The sequence below is a fragment of the Oncorhynchus nerka genome, linkage group LG9a, assembly GCF_034236695.1.
Source record: "Oncorhynchus nerka isolate Pitt River linkage group LG9a, Oner_Uvic_2.0, whole genome shotgun sequence".
Lineage (NCBI taxonomy): Eukaryota > Metazoa > Chordata > Actinopteri > Salmoniformes > Salmonidae > Oncorhynchus > Oncorhynchus nerka.
This window is the reverse complement of record NC_088404.1, coordinates 37,379,768-37,392,850: the sequence shown is the minus strand read 5'-3', so window position 1 is coordinate 37,392,850 and position 13,083 is coordinate 37,379,768.

Sequence of the window (13,083 nt, the reverse complement as noted above, 5' to 3'; positions counted from 1 at the left end):
TCTCCCACCTGTCCGGAGCTGCCAGAGTCTCCCGCCTGTCCGGGGCCCGCTGCGAGGGTCCCCAGTCCGGGGTCGGAAGCCTAAGGTGGAGCGGGGTCCACGTCCCGCACCAGAGTCGCCGCCGTAAAGAAGTACTGTCACGCCCTGGCCATAGAGAGGCTTTTATTCTCTATTTTGGTTAGGCCAGGGTGTGACTAGGGTGGGCATTCTATGTTCATTTTCTATGTTTTTTTCTTTGTTGTTTGGCAGGGTGCGGTTCTCAATCAGAGACAGCTGTCTATCGTTGTCTCTGATTGAGAACCATACTTTGGTAGGTTTTTTTTGTGGGTAGCTTTCTGTTTTTGTGTCTGCACCAGACAGAACTGTTTCGGTTTGGTTTATTCTCATTGTTGTTTTGTTATTCAGTGTTCAAATAAAAAAGGATGAACACGTACCACACTGCACCTTGGTCCTCACCTTCTTCCACCAACAGGCGTTACACTTTCGAAAAATGTCTACAGTATTAATAAAAATGTGGTCTCCAAGAAAGTACACATGTCTGTTTACATCACAAACACTGTCAAGTTTTTCACACACATTATTTAGATACTGCTAGCACTTGGTGGCCTATAGCAACACCCCAAAATAATAGACTTTAGATGAGGCAGGTGAACCTGGAACCACAGCACTTGACATGAGATCTTCTCTAAGCATTACAGGGATATGGCTCTGAAAAAATATAGCAACACCTCCCCCATAAGCATTCCTATCTCTTCTATAGATGTTATATCCTTGTATTGCTACTGCTGTATCATCAAATGAATTATCTAAGTGAATCTCAGAAATGGATGATATATCAAATCAAATTTTATTGGTCACACACATATTTAGCAGATGTTATTGCGGGTGTCGCAAAATTCTTGTGTGAATGTTATCTGATTTTAGCAAGTTATTGATTTCATGAACCTTATTTCTAAGGCTACATATATTAAGTGAAAATGGGCTTCCATAAAGTTGCACATTTTTTATGCATTCAACAATATTGCACAAGATGGCAAGGAATGGATTACATAAAACAAACGTATGACATGATGGCGGTGACTGGTGTGTGGTGAGTAGTTAGCTAGCTATGATACTGTGATAAATCAAATCAAATGTATTTATATAGCCCTTCTTACATCAGCTGATATCTCAAAGTGCTGTACAGAAACCCAGCCTAAAACCCCAAACAGCAAGTAATGCAGTTGTAGAAGCACGTGGCTAGGAAAAACTCCCTAGAATGACCAAAACCTAGGAAGAAACCTAGAGAGCAACCAGGCTATGAGGGGTGACCAGTCCTCTTCTGGCCGTGCCGGGTGGAGATTATAACAGAACATGGCCAAGATGTTCAAATGTTCATAAATGACCAGCATGGTCAATTAATAATAATCACAATAGTTGTCAAGGGTGCAACAAGTCAGCACCTCAGGAGTAAATGTCAGTTGACTTTTCATAGCCGATCATTAAGAGTATCTCCACCGCTCCTGCTTTCTCTAGAGAGTTGAAAACAGCAGGTCTGGGACAGGTAGCACGTCCGGTGAACAGGTCAGGGTTCCATAGCCGCAGTTGAAACTGGAGCAGCAGCATGGCTAGGTGGACTGGGGACAGCAAGGAGTCATCATGCCAGGTAGTCCTGAGGCATGGTCCTAGGGCTCAGGTCATCAGAGAGAGAGAAAGAAAGAAAGAGAGAAGGAGAGAGAGCATACTTAAATTCACACAGGACACCGGATAAGACAGGAGAAGTACTCCAGATATAACAGACTGACCCTAGCCCCCCGACACAAACTTCTGCAGCATAAATACTGGAGGCTGAGACAGGAGGGGTCAGAAGACACTGTGGCCCCATCCGATGATACCCCCGGACAGGGCCAAACAGGCAGGATATAACCCCACCCACTTTGCCAAAGCACAGCCCCCACACCACTAGAGGGATATCTTCAACCACCAACTTACCATCCTGAGACAAGGCCGAGTATAGCCCACAAAGATCTCCGCCACAGCACAACCCAAGGGGGGGCGCCAACAGGAAGATCACGTCAGTGACTCAACCCACTCAAGTGATGCACCCCTCCCAGCTAAATACAAAGCCTCTCCCTAATGTGTAACATGATATATCTAATATCATAGAGAGGAAGATTTGCATAGCTAGCGTTGCAACTGACAATAATGTTTGATAGGATGTAACATTAGCCAGCTTGCTAAAGAATAATGTTTCAACTTGAAACTGGCTAGCTAAGAAGATCCTTACCAGCTAACGTTAGCTGGCTAGCCAATTCATTTAAACTCAGACAAAGATATTGATAACATTATCCAGATTTGCAAGTTAGGTAGCTAGCTACTTTTATAAAAACATTCATGTTGTTTGGGTTAGCATTTGCTCTCGATATCGCAGTCCCTGGGGGCATTCTGCCTCTGCTGTATTGGAACTGAGAGTCATGATCAAGGGCAAGGTTAGAACTAGCTAGCTATCATTCACAGGTTTTGTCTGCTACTACTGTTAAAACAACATGACTGTTCTTATAAAAGTCTATTGTGTATTTTATAGGGCAAAAACAAATGCAGGCCGTTACTTTTCTAGCCTGAGTACCAGTCTATTTAACTTACATGCTACAAATATGTGTCAGCAAGCATTCAGAAACATAATGTTACACATCTGGTTGCATAGTAATGCCATCAGCATCACTGGCCTGAATATATTCTGTACCTACACAGTCACTCTATTAGTACAATTACTTCCAATCTAGAAAAAAGTTATATTTCTTGCTGTTTTCTCACAATTATATTTTATTATATTCCCAGGCTACTTAGAAAACCTAGTGGATTTGTTGTTCAACAGTGTCGTGGGAACACCCCTACCAGAAGGCTGAGGCAATACATAGCCAGGCATCAGTCCCACTTCAGGTTGGTCACATTTGATCTGGTCATAGGTAAAAAATACTATCACTTGTCTGTCCTGGAATTCACCTAACAACCATTGATAATGTATCAGTGTTGTGTGTATCAACTCTACCTTGTTTTTCTATAGATGGGGAACAGAAGAGATGGTTTGTCATGGAGCCCTCTGACTAAAAGACAGGTTGATACGGATGTCATAACTGGGTGAGACCTGGCGCCCGGCATTAAAATGATACAAGACACATCTATTACTTTCATTGTTTTTGTTATTATTGAATTGAATGGTGGCTGTGTATTCTTGAAATGTGTATTCTTCAAACATGTCACTGTCTTATATGGGACACCATACGAAGGGATGAAGACTAACATGTACCATCATACAAAATGCAGATAGGTACAGTATCTGTCTCGGCTGTGAATGATAACAAAATATGAAAGACAAGTGTAATATAAAGCACACTGTTGATCTACTCTACAGCTGGCCATGTTTGTGCAATGTCCACATGTAGCCTAAACCTGCAGGGATATTAGTTCAGCCGGGTAAGATCTAACAGCAGACAAGGAGAGAGGAGATGAGACAAAACTAGCCAGTTATACTTATAATATTGTGTTGACAGCTGAGCTGACTGAAGACCAGGCATTCAACGCGCAGTTGTTGTTATCATTTCCACGGTAACATGTCTTTACGTGATGTGATAAAACGTTAAATTGCAAGCTACTTTCATAGCAAGGTGTTGTAAAACAAGTGTTTCATGAAACAGACACGGGTACTTCTTGTTATCTTGGCATAACTGCGATTTGACAGAGAAATATCAGCTAGATAGATAGGCTAGCCAGCTGTAGCCAACCCCAAGAAATGCTAGCTAGCTGCTGTCAGGTTGGCTAAGCAAATTGAATTAAATTGCATTTGTCACATGCATTGTAAACAACAGGTGTTGACTAACAGTGAAATGCTTACTTAACCAAAAATGCGGAGAGATAAAAGAGAAATAAAAGAAAAATAGTAACACAAGGAATAAATACACAATGAGTAACGAGTACTGAGTCGATGTGCAGGTTTTACGAGGTAATTGAAGAAGATATGTACATATAGGTAACCATAAAGGTGGCTAGACAACAGGATAGATAATAAACAGTAGAAGCTGTTCAGGGCCCTGTTGGTTCCAGACTTGCTGCATCGGTACTGCTTGTTATGCGGTAGCAGACAGAACAGTCTATAACTTCGGTAGCCGTAATCTTTGACAATTTGTAGGGCTTTCCTTTGACACCGCCTGGTATAGAGTTCCTGGATGTCAGAGAGCTCAGCCCCAGTGATGTACTGGGCTGTAGGCATTACCCTCTGTAGCACCTTGTGGTAGGTTGTCAAGAAGTTGCCATTGCAAGCGGTGATGCAGCCAGTCAAGACATTTTGAGGATCTGAATGCCCATGCCAAATCTTTTCCGCCTCCTGATGGGGAAGAGGTGTTGTCGTGCCTTCTTCACAACTGTGTTGGTGTGTGTGGACCATGATAATTACTTAGTGATGTGGACACCGAGGAACTTGAAGATCTCGACTCCCTCCACTACAGCCCTGTTGATATGAATGGGGGAGTGTCCAGCACTCCATTTCCTGTAGTCCATGATCATATCCTTTGTCTCCATTGTCTTTTTTGTCTCCTTTGACCTCCTCCCTATAGACTGTCTCATCGTCGTTGGTGATCAAACCAAGCACCGTCGTGTCATCAGCAAACTTAAGGATGGTGTTGGAGTCGTGCACGGCCACACAGTCGTGCGTGAACAGGAAGTACAGGAGGAGACTAAGCATGCACCCTGAGGGGCCCATATGTTGAGGGTCAGTGTGATGAATGTGTTGTTGTTTACACTCTCCCCTTAGGGGCGGCCTATCAGGAAGTCCAGGATCCAATTGCAGAGGGAGATGTTCAGTCCCAGGGTCCTGATCTCAGTGATGAGCTTGGAGGACACCATGGTGTTGAGCGCTGAGCTTTAGGTAATGAACAACATTCTCAGCTAGGTGTTCCTCTTGTCCAGGTGGGAGAGGTCAATTTGGAGTGCAATAGAATTCCATCATCTGTGGATCTGTTGGAGCGGTATGCGAATTTGAGTGGTTCCAGGGTGTCTGGTATGATGGTGTTGATGTGAGCCATGACCAGCCTTTCAAAGCATTTCATGGCTACAGATGTGAGTGCTACGGTGCGATAGTCATTTAGACAGGAGAACTTGGTATTCTTCGACACAGGGACTATGGTGGTCTGCCTGAAACATGTAGGTATTACAGACTGGGTCAGGGAGAGGTTGAACATTTCAGTGAAGACACTTGCCAGCTTGTCAGCGCATGCTCTTAGTATGCTTCCTGGTAATTCGTCTAGCCCCGCGGCCTTGTGAATGTTAACCTGTTTAAAGGTCTTACTCACATCGGCTACGGAGAATGAGATCACACAGCCGTCAGTAACAAATGGGGTCTTCATGCATGGTTCAGTGTTGCTTGCCTCAAAGCAAGCATAGAAGGTATTTAGCTCGTCTGGTAGGCTCACTTCACCGGGCAGTTTGTGGCTAGGTTTCCCTTTGTAATCCTTGATAGTTTGCAAGCCCTGCCACATCTGATGAGTGTCAGAGCCGACGTAGTAGGATTTGATCTTAGTCTTGTATTGATTTTTTGACTGTTTGATGGCTTGTCAGAGGTCGTAGCGGGATTTCGTATAAGTGTCCCGCTCCTTGAAAGAGGCAGCTCCAGCATTTGGCTCAGGGCAGATGTTGCTTGTAATCCATGGCCTCTGGTTGGGATATGTACGTATGGTCACTGTGGGGACGTTGTTGTCAATGCATTTATTAAGGAAGCCGGTGACTGATGTCGTAAACTCTTCAATGTTATCGGATGAATCCCGAAACATATTCCAGTCTGTGGTAGCATAAAAGTCTGCTTCATCGCACCACTTCCATATTGAGCGTGTCACTGGTACTTCCTGTTTGAGTTTTTGCTTGTAAGCAGGAATCAGGAAGATAAAGTTGTGATCAGATTTGCCAAATAGAGGGTGAGGGAGAGCTTTGTATGTGTTTCTGTGTTTGAAATAAAGGTGATCTAGAGTTTTCTTCTTTTTTTTTCAACTGGCCTCAAAGCTGCAGACCATGTCTAACCACACCAGCTCAGGACCTCCACACCCGTCTTCTTCACCTGTGGGATTTTCTGAGACAAGCCACCCGGAGAGCTGATGAAACTGTGGGTTTGCACAACCAAAGAATCTCTGCACAAACTGTCAGAAACCGTCTCAGGGAAGAGCATCTGCATGCTCGTCATCCTCACCAGGGTCTTGACCTGACTGCAGTTCAGTGTTGTAACTGACTTCAGTAGGCAAATGCTCACGTTTGATGGCCCCTGGCATGCTGGAGAAGTGTGCTCTTCACGGACAAATCCCAGTTTCGACTCTACCACACAGATGGCAGACAGCGTGTATGGCATCGTGTGGGCGAGCGGCTTGCTGATATCAACGTTGCCAACAGAGTGGCCCATAGTAGAGGTGGGGTTATGGTATGGGCAGGCATAAGCTACGGACAACAAACACAATTGCATTTTATCAATGGTAATTTGAATGCACAGAGATACCATGACGAGATCCTGAGGCCCATTGTCGTTCCATTCATCCTCCGCCATCACCTCATGTTTCAGTATGATAATGCATGGACCCCTGGAGATGTGTCGTGTTGCATGAGGAAAATGATGGTCACAGCAGATACTGACTGGTTTTCTGATCCACTCACCTACTTTTTTAAAGGTATCTGTGACAAACAGATGCATATCTGTACTCCCAGTCATTTGAAATACATAGATTAGGGCCTAATGAATTCATTTCTATTGACTGATTGCCATAAATGAACTGTAACTCAGCAAAATATTTGAAATGTTGCGTTTATATTTCTGTTCAGTGTAGTATGGTCTGCAGCTAATCATGAGGCATTTTACCTCAGGTGTGAAAAACCTTGAGACTTCCTTAACATTAGAGATCGTGCACCAGCTGTTGTAAACACAGGCCCACACACCTCCCCCTTAACCTTACTCGAAGCTGCCTTTCAGTCTTGATGCATAGAAAACCAGTTAGATGTATATTATCCATGTCCTTGTTCAGCCACGACTCATAGGATATTACCGTTCTTCGGGTCCCGCTGCTAGGATAGTCTCGAATGATTTCTCTAGTGATTGTTCATTCACCAATAGAACGGAAGGTAGAGGCGGTTTATTTACTTGCCAACGTAGTCTCATCAGGGAGCCCACTCATTTGCCTCTCTTGCCCTGTCTCTTCCTCTTTCAAGTCCTGTGGATTAGGGCCTGGTCTGGAATGAGCAGTATATCCACAGCTGCTGACTCATTGAAGTAGAAATCTTCATCCAAATCACGGTTAGTGATCACTCTTCTGATGTCCAGAAGCTGTTTTTGGTCATACAAGTAGGAAATTGTAGCGGAAATGTTATGTACAAAAAAAGTGTTGTTTTTTTGTTGCAGAATTGGTCAAACAGCAGCTATCCACTGCAGCGCCATCTTCCCATTCCCAAACACAAGGTCAGTGCAGGCTTTAGCCTACACATCGGACTGAATTAGCAGATCATCTTGAGATGGCGAGTCTGCCAGGAAGGGAGAAGTCCTCAATTTCAACATTTCTCTCCATAGCAAATCTAGCTTAGGTTACCTTACTGTCACTAAGTTACTCACTACTGCCCTTGTTTGATTAATGTGATTGAATGGCAAATACACACAAAAGAAACATCCACATTAAAACACACCCCAAAGACAACTCTCGTTTGGGCTTCAGTAATGGCCACTGCATTTCTTAATGAGCACCGGAAGAAACACATGCGGAATAGGAGAGTGCAGTTCACATTTAACATCATAAAAACCAATGCTATGTCTTTTTGATGGCAGTTTGTGTAAACATTGAAAGGGATTTTTTTTGGCCTACGCCTGGGGGGTAGGTTTATGGCAGTCATAAATACCTCTTTCCCCCTTTTTCCTCTCTCTACCCTACTGATGTTACATTTGCAAAACCCTTGGTTAACATAGAGATTCTGGGAACATCAGAAGGTGGGGGAAATGAACTATATTCTGGTAATCTGACCAATTGAACATATGCGGTGGTACTTAATGAATATGATGTCAGTTCGGTTGTCATCTGAGACATTCTCATCAATGATAAGATGACATAAACTCTACAGTGGAACGTCTACACATCAGAGTTATCTGATTCACATGGAATTGTTGTTCAATTTAAATGTTTGAATATGAAATTATTTGTGATGGGATGAAATGTGATTTTAGCTTCTAAAATGTGAGATTTGGGTTTTCATAAGATAGGGCTCTGCTCAATCAGTGGCCCGCCCCTGTGAAGGGACATGGGCTATAAAACTTTTCAAACACGCCCTCCTCTCCCTTCCTATATAAGCCCTTGATGACAATGTAAGCTCCTGTTCCGAGGACGTGAGGACGGTGGTCCTATATCAGAATGGTTCAGATAATAACTACAGAACGAAGCCAACATCAGCGTGAGCTTTGGTTGCGAATGGTATGAACTTTGAACTCTTATTCACTACAGAAGTGATACCTCCTAGCCGTTGAGTTAGTAACAGCCGCTGCAAGCGAGGGTTAGGAAGGAACAGACAGAGTATCCCGTCTACCACACAACTACGTTACTACATCCTATTCAATTTACCAGCAGAGACATTCTTCAAGGGACAAAGGACTCGGTTGGGCAACACGGCCTTCCATCTACCACCAACCTACCGAAGCGCAGCTCAGAGTAAATATTTATTGCATTTTCCTTTTCCAAATGGGTGGTAATTTAGAATGCATGAGATACTGCATTTACGATAGCACAGCTTCGGCCTTTGTTCCGCAGTCTTCCCGCTCCTTCACTCAAACCCAGCCCCTTTTATTTTGTGTAACAAGCTGTCATATCTGTTCCGCCCACTAGGGACGTTTTCCTTTATGACGTAATTTGTAATCAAGTTATGATTTAAATATGTGCATTTGTAATTCTGTGTGATTAGTTAAGTATTTAGTAAATAAATGATTAAACCCAATTATGTATTACTGATTCAAATAGTTAGCCAGGGTTCGTGCAGATAACCAAGAATTTACAACTTTCAGATGAGACTGAATTAAGATGGCGATTAATATTGACTGCTATTGATGTAAAATATTACTAGGTGTTTACTAGGTTTATTCGGAAGATAACAGCTCTATAAATATTATTTTGTGGTGCCCGACTCTCTAGTTAATTACATTTACATGATTAGCTCAATCAGGTAATATTAATTACGGAGAAATTATTTTATAGAATAGCATGTCATATCACTTAATCTGGCATAGCCAAAGACACGACATAATGATAGAAGTTAATGCATCTGCAAAACACAATCTGCTTCTCAAGGGGTGTCTTATTGACACACCATCCTAGGGACTGTAAAAGTAGTGCCAAGAAAAGCATTCACTGCTCATGGCTTCAGTTGTTGTGGTCTATGTGCACGCTTAAACCACGGCCATACCTGTAGGATGAGGCATAACATTTCCTTAGACTATTTATCAAATCAACATTACACAGGCAGGTACATTTTCATTCATAATTCATATTCAATTGCACAATATGAACTATAGATAAAGTCAGGATTGAGAGGCTATGAGATGTACTGTAACAGTCAGTAATCTATATTTCTGAGAGAATTCAATGTGGGGTCTAGCCTATTCATGCATGAATACTGTATCTTAGTATATCGCGTTAGTATGTTCACACTTCTGTGTAGGAATGGAAAGGTCAGAGTAAAGAGGAGATGTCCTCAAAATAACCTCAGCAAACTTTTGATGATGCGCCATCACATGCATTTTTTATGTGAGTTGGAAGAGGATGTGACAAAGATTTTGTCAAAGAGATGACAAAAAGCTTTCAGTGCCTGGGGTACAAGTAATCCTATCCTGTCCTCACACATCCTGGCTTTTACCTTCTATTTCCAATGGAGATGGTGTGTCATACACAACAATGGAGCTACTCACATACAGTATCATTATTCTTGACTGACATGACTCATGATGTACACTGAGTATACCAAACATTAGGACACCTTCCTAATATTGAGTCACCCCCCCTTAAGAATCCTTCTTTAACCTACCGCCCCCCATTCATTTACACTGATTGAAGTGGATTTAACAAGTGACATCAATAGGGGATCATTGCTTTCACCTGGATTCACCTGGTCAGTCTATGTCATGGAAAAATCAGGGGTTCTGAATATTTTGTATACTCATTGTATAGGCATTCAAATTCATAGTGCTCTCATCTAGTAATATCACCTAGAATCTATTGGCATTATTTATTTGATTGTCATTCACAGAGTAAAGTGTAAAGTCTCTGGAAATATGCATAACACTTTCAATGAAGCAGTGTCCACAAGAGAAGCCTAAAGTCCCGACATACTATGCCACTGCCCATTCCCTCCTAGAGCTGTCTCCATGGCAACTGCTGTGGCATTAGAACAAGCTGAAGATTTTCGGGTGGATACTGGGATCCTGTGACAGATGAGATGAGGATTATGGAGCATTCACTTGGTTGTTAAATATCTCAGAGGCAAAAATCCATACAGAACAGAATACAGCTTGTAAATTACAGGTTGTACTATAAAATTCCCCTAATTGACCATCCGGGCTTAATGCTGCAAAAGTTAGACGCAAATGACTGTAAATCAAATTTATTTATAAAGCCATTCTTACATCAGCAGATATCTCAAAATTCTGTACAGACACCCAGCCTAAAACCACAAACAGCAAGCAATGCAGGTGTAGAAGCACAGTGGCTAGGAAAAACTCCCTAGAAAGGCCAAAACCTAGCAAGAAACCTAGAGAGGAACCAGGCTATGAGGGGTGGCTAGTCCTCTTCTGGCTGTGCCGGGTAGAGATTAAAACAGAACATGGCCAAGATGTTCAAATGTTCATTGATGACCAGCAGAGTCAAATAATAATAATCGCAGTGGTTGTCGAGGGTGCAACAGGTCAGATCTTCAGGAGTAAATGTCAGTTTGCTTTCATAGCCGATAATTAAGAGTATCTCTACCGCTCCTGCTGTCTCTAGAGAGTTGAAAACAGCAGGTCGGGGACAGCTAGCACGTCCAGTGAACAGGTCAGGGTTCTATAGCCGCAGGCAGAACAGTTGAAACTGGAGCAGCAGCACGGCCAGGTGGACTGGGGAATGCAAGGAGTCATCATGCCAGGTAGTCCTGAGGCATGGTCCTAGGGCTCAGGTCATCAGAGAGAGAGAAAGAAAGAAAGAAAGAAAGAGAGAAGGAGAGAGAGCATACTTAAATTCACACAGGACACCGGATAAGACAGGATAAGTACTCCAGATATAACAGACTGACCCTAGCCCCCCGACACAAACTTCTGCAGCATAAATACTGGAGGCTGAGACAGGAGGGGTCAGAAGACACTGTGGCCCCATCCGATGATACCCCCGGACAGGGCCAAACAGGCAGGATATAACCCCACCCACTTTGCCAAAGCACAGCCCCCACACCACTAGAGGGATATCTTCAACCACCAACTTACCATCCTGAGACAAGGCCGAGTATAGTCCACAAAGATCTGCGCCACGGCACAACCCAAGGGGGGGCACCAACCCAGACAGGAAGATCACGTCAGTGACTCAACCCACTCAAGTGACGCTCTCCTCCTAGGGACGGCATGGAAGAGCACCAGTAAGCCAGTGACTGAGCCCCTGTAGTAGGGTTAGAGGCAGAGAATCCCAGTGGAGAGAGTGGAACCAGCCAGGCAGTGACAGCAAGGGCGGTCCGTTGCTCCAGTGCCTTTCCGTTCACCTTCACACTCATGGGCCAGACTACACTCAATCATAGGACCTACTGAAGAGACGAGTCTTCAATAAAGACTTAAAGGTTGAGACCGAGTCTGCGTCTCTCACATGGGTAGGAAGACCATTCCATAAAAATGTAGCTCTATAGGAGAAAGCCCCGCCTCCAACTGTTTGCTTAGAAATTCTAGTGACAGTTAGGAGGCCTGCGTCTTGTGACCGTAGCGTACGTGTAGGTATGTACGGCAGGACCAAATCGGAAAGATAGGTCAGAGCAAGCCCATGTAATGCTTTGTCGGTTGGCAGTAAAACCTTGAAATCAGCCCTTGCATTAACAGGAAGCCAGTGTAGGGAGGCTAGCACTGGAGTAATATAATCAAATTTAGGGGTTCTAGTCAAGATTCTAGCAGCCGTGTTTAGCACTAACTGAAGTTTATTTAGTGCTTTATCTGGGTAGCCGGAAAGTAGAGCATTGCAGTAGTCTAACCTATCATCTTTCTGCATAATTTTTGGACAGAAAGTTTCTGATTTTTGCAATGTTACATAGATGGAAAAATCTACCCTTGAAACAGTCTTGATATGTTCGTCAAAAGAGAGATCAGGGTCCAGAGTAACGCCGAGGTCCTTCACAGTTTTATTTGAGACGGCTGTACAACCATCTAGATTAATTGTCAGATTCAACAGAAGATCTCTTTGTTTCTTGGGACCTAGAACAAGCATCTCTGTTTTGTCAGAGTTTAAAAGTAGAACATTTGCAGCCATCTATTTCCTTATGTCTAAAACACAGGCTTCCAGGGAGGGCAATTTTGGGACCTCACCATGTTTCATCGAAATGTACAGCTGTGTGTCATCCGCATAGCAGTGAAAGTTAACATTATGTTTCCGAATGACATCACCAAGAGGTAAAACATAGTGAAAACAAGTGGTCCTAAAACGGAACCTTGAGGAACACTGAAATTTACCGTTGATTTGTCTGAGGACAAACCATCCACAGAGACAAACTGATATTTTTCTGACAGATAAGATCTAAACCATGCCAGAACTTGTCCGTGTAGACCAATTTGGGATTCCAATCTCTCCAAAAGAATGTGGTGATCGATGGTATCAAAAGCAGCACTAAGGTCTAGGAGCATGAGAACAGATGCAGAGCCACGGTCTGACGCCATTAAAAGGTCATTTATCACCTTCACAAGTGCAGTCTCAGTGCTATGATGGGGTCTAAAACCAGACTGTAGCATTTCATATACATTGTTTGTCTTCAGGAAGGCAGTGAGTTGCAGCGCAACAGCTTTTTCAAAATTTTTTGAGAGGAATGGGAGATTCGATATAGGCTGAT